Below are 6266 nucleotides of genomic sequence, written 5' to 3'. Positions count from 1 at the left end.
GAGAATTTACCAGTTTTATGTGTCATTATGTATACACTTAGCCCTTCGCCTAGGACTTAGCTCAAAAGACACCAAAAATTGGAATAAAGATTAAGTACATAATAGAAAGAATGAAAAATATATAAGAAAAAATGTAAGCAATTCACCCTTATTCATTGAAGTAACATTTCCATAATATAAACAAACATAAGACTGGAAAATTACTCTAGATTTAGTTCAGAAATTGTATGTAGTAATCAAATATATGAGTTTAGTCTTAACAATGATTTATTTCGACTTCAATGTCTTTTATCCCTGAAGCCAGGCAGACAAATTCTGTCTGTCTTTAACAAGATGATGTAGCACTTGGGGGCAAAAATGCAGCCCAGGAGCCCTGTACTGGAGGCCAACATGGAGAAGACCTCCACAGCCACCATGACTTTGCCCTTGGCACTGTGGTAAATAAGCAGGAAGCTGAGCCACACACTGCAGAACACCAGCATGCTGAAGGTCAGGAACTTGGCTTCATTGAAGGTGTCAGGCAGGTTCCTGGCCATGAAAGCCATAGTGAAGCTGGTGAGGGCCAAGGAGCCCAGGTATCCCAAGACACAGTAGAAAGCAGTGAGGGAGCCCTTGTTACATAGGATGATGAGGTGGCCATGTTCAGAGTGTGTGTGTGTGTGTGTCAATGAAGGGAGGAGAGGTTCCCAGCCAGAGTCCACAGAAAGTCACCTGGCACAGAGTGCAGATGGGAATGATGAAGTTAGGAGCCCCTGATACCAGCAGCCAGTTCATCCTTCTCCCGGGAGAAGTGACTTTGAAGTCCAGAACCACAGTTACAGTTTTGGCCAAGACAGCAGAAACAGCTACAGTGAATGCAACTCCAAATGTGGTTTGCTGTAGAATGCAGGTGACTGTGCTGGGATGGCCAATAAAGAGCAAGGAACAGAGGAAACAGAAGATAAGGGAGATGAGCAGAATGTATCTGAGAGCCGGATTATTAGCCTTGACAATGGGGGTGTTGTGATGTTTCACAAAGACCCCAAGAACAATTGCTGTGAGTGTAGATAAACCAAGAGCCATACAGGCCAAGCCCATTCCCAAAGGCTTTCCATAAGCTAGGAAACTTGAAGTTCTTAGGAGGCACTTGTTTCTCTCTCTCTTGGCATATTGATGATCTGGACACTTCACACACTGCTCCATATCTGGTGAGGAAGACAAGTTACCATTATTCCCTTTTCACTGCTGAAAAGGAAATTAGGGAATCCCTCCCTAGAAAAAAATTCTTATACATCAATAATGACTAGCATAATCTTCATTTGACCAAGTATTACCAGATATGTTTAGCATTATTATTTGTAACTTCATCATGTTCCTACACTTGTTTCCAGAAGTCTAGTTGAAACTAGTTACTTGCAATGAATACCATTCATATTGTTCCTTGGCATTCCTAATGTCCTAACAATGACTTTATACATTTCTTCGTGCTTCCATAATAATTCTCAGATTCTTGCGTATAACTCAATGTCCTTATTTAAAACGACTAGTGGATCTTGCATTTTTCTCTATGTCTCTGTGCAATGTAGCTAGGAGCACTGTGGTCCTTCCTTGTAATTGTGATATTTGCTTCTCTTACTCACCTGTAATGCACATGGGAATACAGAATATAATCATTCTTTGAAGTTATAGAGTAATGCCATGCACAATGCTTGTACCAAACCAGAGCACTTGCTTTGTTTTTAGAACAGCTATGGCACTAGGAAATAAAGATTTATAATGTAAAAGCAATTTTGAGAAAGTTGTAGACCACATCCTTGACCACATCATATGATAGAAAATTTGCTACCATTACTGAGTAGTTAAATAAATATGCATACAATATACTAGAAAAAGTTAATCCTATACACAATTCAGAGCACATGATTTGTTTTAGTTTTTGTTTTTTTTTTCAGCAAGCTGCACCATCCATTGCTGCAAGTAAATCACTACTAAGTGAATGAAGGAGGACTTTGCAACCCCAAGACACAACTTTTGTAGTACTTTGCATGGTTTATGGGGCACTACGAGAGAACAAGTATTTCTCCCACCACTGTGAACTTACCTGTCCCATTGACCATCTCATTCTCTGTGCAAGGAGTACAATCAAAGCAGCAGGCAGCCTTTCCCGCCAGAGGAGATTTCCTGAATCCAAGACCACAGAACTTACTGCAGACAGAATGAACAGGCTGGGGAAAATCAGACATGTGTCAGAATCTGTTTACGCTTTTCCTAACATTCCAAAAGTTCCATTATTTGAACAACTTAGATTCACAAAAGGATTATATGCTACCTCATTCAATGATTACTTTCATGAAAGACACCTAAGTAACAGCTGAACTAATCATTAAATGAAGCAACCAGAGTACAGAACCAAATAAACCTTTCAAACACATGAAGCCATTCCTTAGGTAATTTATCGGTGTTAGAATCCTGCTAAGAAACGTGCAATTTGTATTTTATGACAATGTTCAAAATTAACATTTTTAAACAAACTGAGTTTTTCTTGGATGATGCTGATCCTGGAGCTTGAACTCAGTGTCTAAGAAATGTCCTTGAGTTGTATTTATTCAAGATGAGTAATGGGCCACTTGATCAACAGCTCCAGCTTAGTTTTTGTTAGTTTAATGACAAAGAGTCTCACTGATTTCTTGCCTGCTGGGGCTCTAAAATGAGCTTTAATCTGAGAACTGAGGATGTTAATCTCCCAAGTAGATAGGATTAGAAGCATCAGCCAGCACTCAGGATCTCTTTTGCAGTGGTTAAATGAAGATAACAATTTCACAGGTGTTCCTGCTTGGCCTGACTTCAAATCAGGATATTCAGAACTGAGTAGTTAGTGTTACAGGAGACAGTTGCTGGCATTCAATCAGGTATATATTTTAAGTGTGAATTTTACTTACATATTTGTTCTTAAAATCACTAGAATTAAATCCAACCCACCTCTGTAGTTCCTGAGGCCCACTCTACCATATTTTCAGAAAAAGACAGTTGATGATCATGTAGAGCAAATGGAGAAAACTTTGCTATTTTCACCTGAAGATCAAGACCTTCTGGAAAATTCCAAATGTTCACAATGTCATACTCTGCCTCCAATTTGCTTTTATCATCTAAAAATCACTCAATCGACAGCAGGATTCTGAAATTGGGTGTTCTTCAGAAAAGGGTGCAGCTACAAGAGATACATCATCTTATGGTGAACTACATCGCAGTGGTTAGACAGAAATTAAGAAAATTAGAATTAAGAATTAAGAAAAGCTCCTGAGTGTCTTTAATCTCTGATTCAGAATGCAAGAAAAACACAGACACCTGATGAATCAGTCCAGAAGAAAATCTTTGCAGGAGTAAAAATAATTTTCCTGAATGCTGGTCACTCAGCAAAGTGCTAGAAGTCCTCTTTTCAAGAGAAACCTATTTCATTTAAATAATCATAAAGGCAGAAATTCTCAGATGTCTAGTTAGAGTTTTCCACAACAATTAATTCTATTAGTGTCTAGAGTTATAGTTTGAGCTTGTTCAAGTTTTAATATCTAAAGGAGAATGAAACTAGGTCACTTATTAAAAATATACTTTTGCTCATCAGCTCATGCTTACAAATTCCTATGGAAAAGGTGCTAATAAGTTGCCAAAACATTATCTCTGTGTACGTTCTGGTTATTAGTCAGTAGAAGAATGTATAGAAATATGGAATTAATTTATTGCTTGTTACTGGCCTGTTTTCCTTAAGAGTACAGGAATACATGTCTAGAAAAACCTCACAGACATTTACAGAAATATAATTACTTTAATTTGGGGAACCTAACTAAAATAATTAATTTCATGTGGTAATAAAGTCCTGTACAAATTGACTGTTCTGACAGGGTGTGCCATCAGAAACAGAAGGCCTTACCTGTGCAGGGGAATGCACTGTCCCTTTCCTGTTTCCCATTGTTTGTATTTCTGACTGATGAAGAAACATCTCATGGAGAGCATGGGCCACAGCATACACAGCGTTGTACACATTGTAACTGTCTCCAGACATAGACATGTCAAAAATGTGCCCAGGCAACCAATCCAAGGAGGCCTCATGAGGACAGTTCTCCCATGTTACATAGTCAGACTCAGAATCTGAGCAATTAAAAGACAGAAACCACAGATGAGCAAGGAAATAATCTTCTGGGTATGTGGAAGGGTTAACTGCCTTGACAAAATCTGTGAATCCAGAAACATCTGGGTGATGTTGTGAGAAAATGAGAGGTACATGGGATGAGCCTAGCATGAGATATCTCTTTCTGATGGTTAAATCCCACTGTGAGTTCAAGATACAAACTTTGCCTTTTACTAATAGTTGCTCAACACACCTCATTAAATCTAGTAGGGATTCATCATCACCGTAGATGATGAGGACATTTGCTGAGGATTTATTAATCTGGTTATAAAGGGACGTGACTTTGAGTGTGTATGATAAACCGTGGGTTGGAATAGCTAGCTCAAAGGCTATAGAAACTCTGTTCTTGGCCATTTTTTTTCAATGCAGGAAGAATCCACAAACCTTTCTCATCATCTATGGTAAACAGATCCACCCAGTTCCAGTTGAAGGGAATCAGTAAGGAGACCATGGCAGTAGCTATTGATGTGTCCTTCTGGGCCATCTGATACAGGGCAGGGAACTTGTAATGGTCACTCAGGCCTTGATTAAGAGGCCCAAAGGTAAGCTGAAAAAATAAAAAATGCACAGCCCATGAATGAGAATATTACTATCTATCACAATCACTATTGTGAAGTATATTAAGTAACCAGTAAAATTAGATGGAAAGTCATTTTTTCATGTAAACATTTTCATTGTTTTTAATAGTTGTGAAATGTACTCAGACAATGCCTTTGATCTCTGTCATTATTTCTATCTATAACTCCTATCACAACCAACTACACTCATTCCAACTTTCCTAAGTCAGTTTTTAAATAGGTACATTGAGTATTATCTTGTATTTTCCAACCCTTCTACTTCTATTCCCCATTCCTCTGCTCTTTTTCAGACATCTTTAATGTCTATCACCCTCAGAGAGGATAGGCTTCAGCTTTCTATCGTTCATTTATTTTTATACTGTCAGTTATTTGGTCAGACAATACATCATGGACTTCAATCCCTATATGTAGCATAAACTAGCTAGATGGATGATGCACATACACAAAAGGCTTTGTATGTATTTCATGCTTATTTCATAATTCATGGTCATGTTTTAGATCTAACTTTCATATATGAGAGAACACATGTCCTCTTTCTTTCGGAGCTTGACTTCATTCAACATAATATCTTGCACGAGTGCGTGTTTGTGCATATGCAAGCTAGCCAGTAGAGTGCAATGAACTCAGGGCCTCATACATTAACTTGACTTTGTCCTCTCAAGGCTAGCACTCTGCCATTGGAACCACACATTCACTGTCTGCATTTGGCTGACTAAATGGACATAAACATTTCTTGAGTTCCTGGGATTAGAGGCGTGAGCTACCAGCACTCTGGTCATGTTATCTCCACAATTTAAAATCATTTGTTATTTCTTGCTTTAAAAAAGAATCATTTGGGTGTTTTTGCTCTAACTTTTCTGTCCTCTTTTCTACACATGGGATTATAAATATCCAATTATTTTGAACTCTATTTTTTTGGATATCACAAAATTCAATAGGCTCATAAATCTAGTATCTTCCTATTATTCTTTTCTCTCACATAAAATGGCACTAAATTAGACATTTATTTAATATCTGCTCACTCTCTCACCTTCACTTGTGGAAAACTGTAGAGGCCTAGCAACATTCCAATCTGGGCAGACTTTAATCCTGATGGTCCATTCAGCACTGCTATGGACATGTTCCCTTTCATACGGGAGTAATTTGGACTCTTGTACTTCCCAAAGAGGCAAATGGATTTTTAATTGCTAGCCAATGTCCAAATTGCACATCATAGATATCAAATTCCATAGTCAAGTTGTGTAAAAGATGAGAATTTGTTTTGATTCCTTCAATTGTAAAAGCCACCACTAAAAAAAACTGGTAGCTTTTGAAGATAAACCTAAATAATGAGCGTAGAAATTTAGGAAGAGTAATTAAAAACCTATGACTTTGATGGATTGAATACTTGCTTATTTTTGCCAGGGAATAGGTTAAAACATTGCACTTATTGAACATGAGGTAATACTTGGATTGTGGACCATATCTGACTTGATATAATGATTTAGTAACTTCTTGTCTACAATAAAAGAGACAGAGAGAGACAG

General features: G+C 37.8%; 1 pseudogene; it reads right to left on the bottom strand.

Moving 5' to 3' along the window:
• Positions 1–278: 278 nt before the first annotated feature.
• LOC125366934 lies at positions 279–2132 on the bottom strand (annotated as a pseudogene).
• Between the last annotated feature and the right edge of the window lie 4134 nt (positions 2133–6266).

Source organism: Perognathus longimembris, chromosome 18, assembly GCF_023159225.1.
Source record: "Perognathus longimembris pacificus isolate PPM17 chromosome 18, ASM2315922v1, whole genome shotgun sequence".
NCBI classification, from domain to species: domain Eukaryota; kingdom Metazoa; phylum Chordata; class Mammalia; order Rodentia; family Heteromyidae; genus Perognathus; species Perognathus longimembris.
The sequence above is the reverse complement of the archived record's forward strand: the minus strand, read 5'-3'. Positions and strand labels throughout refer to the sequence as shown.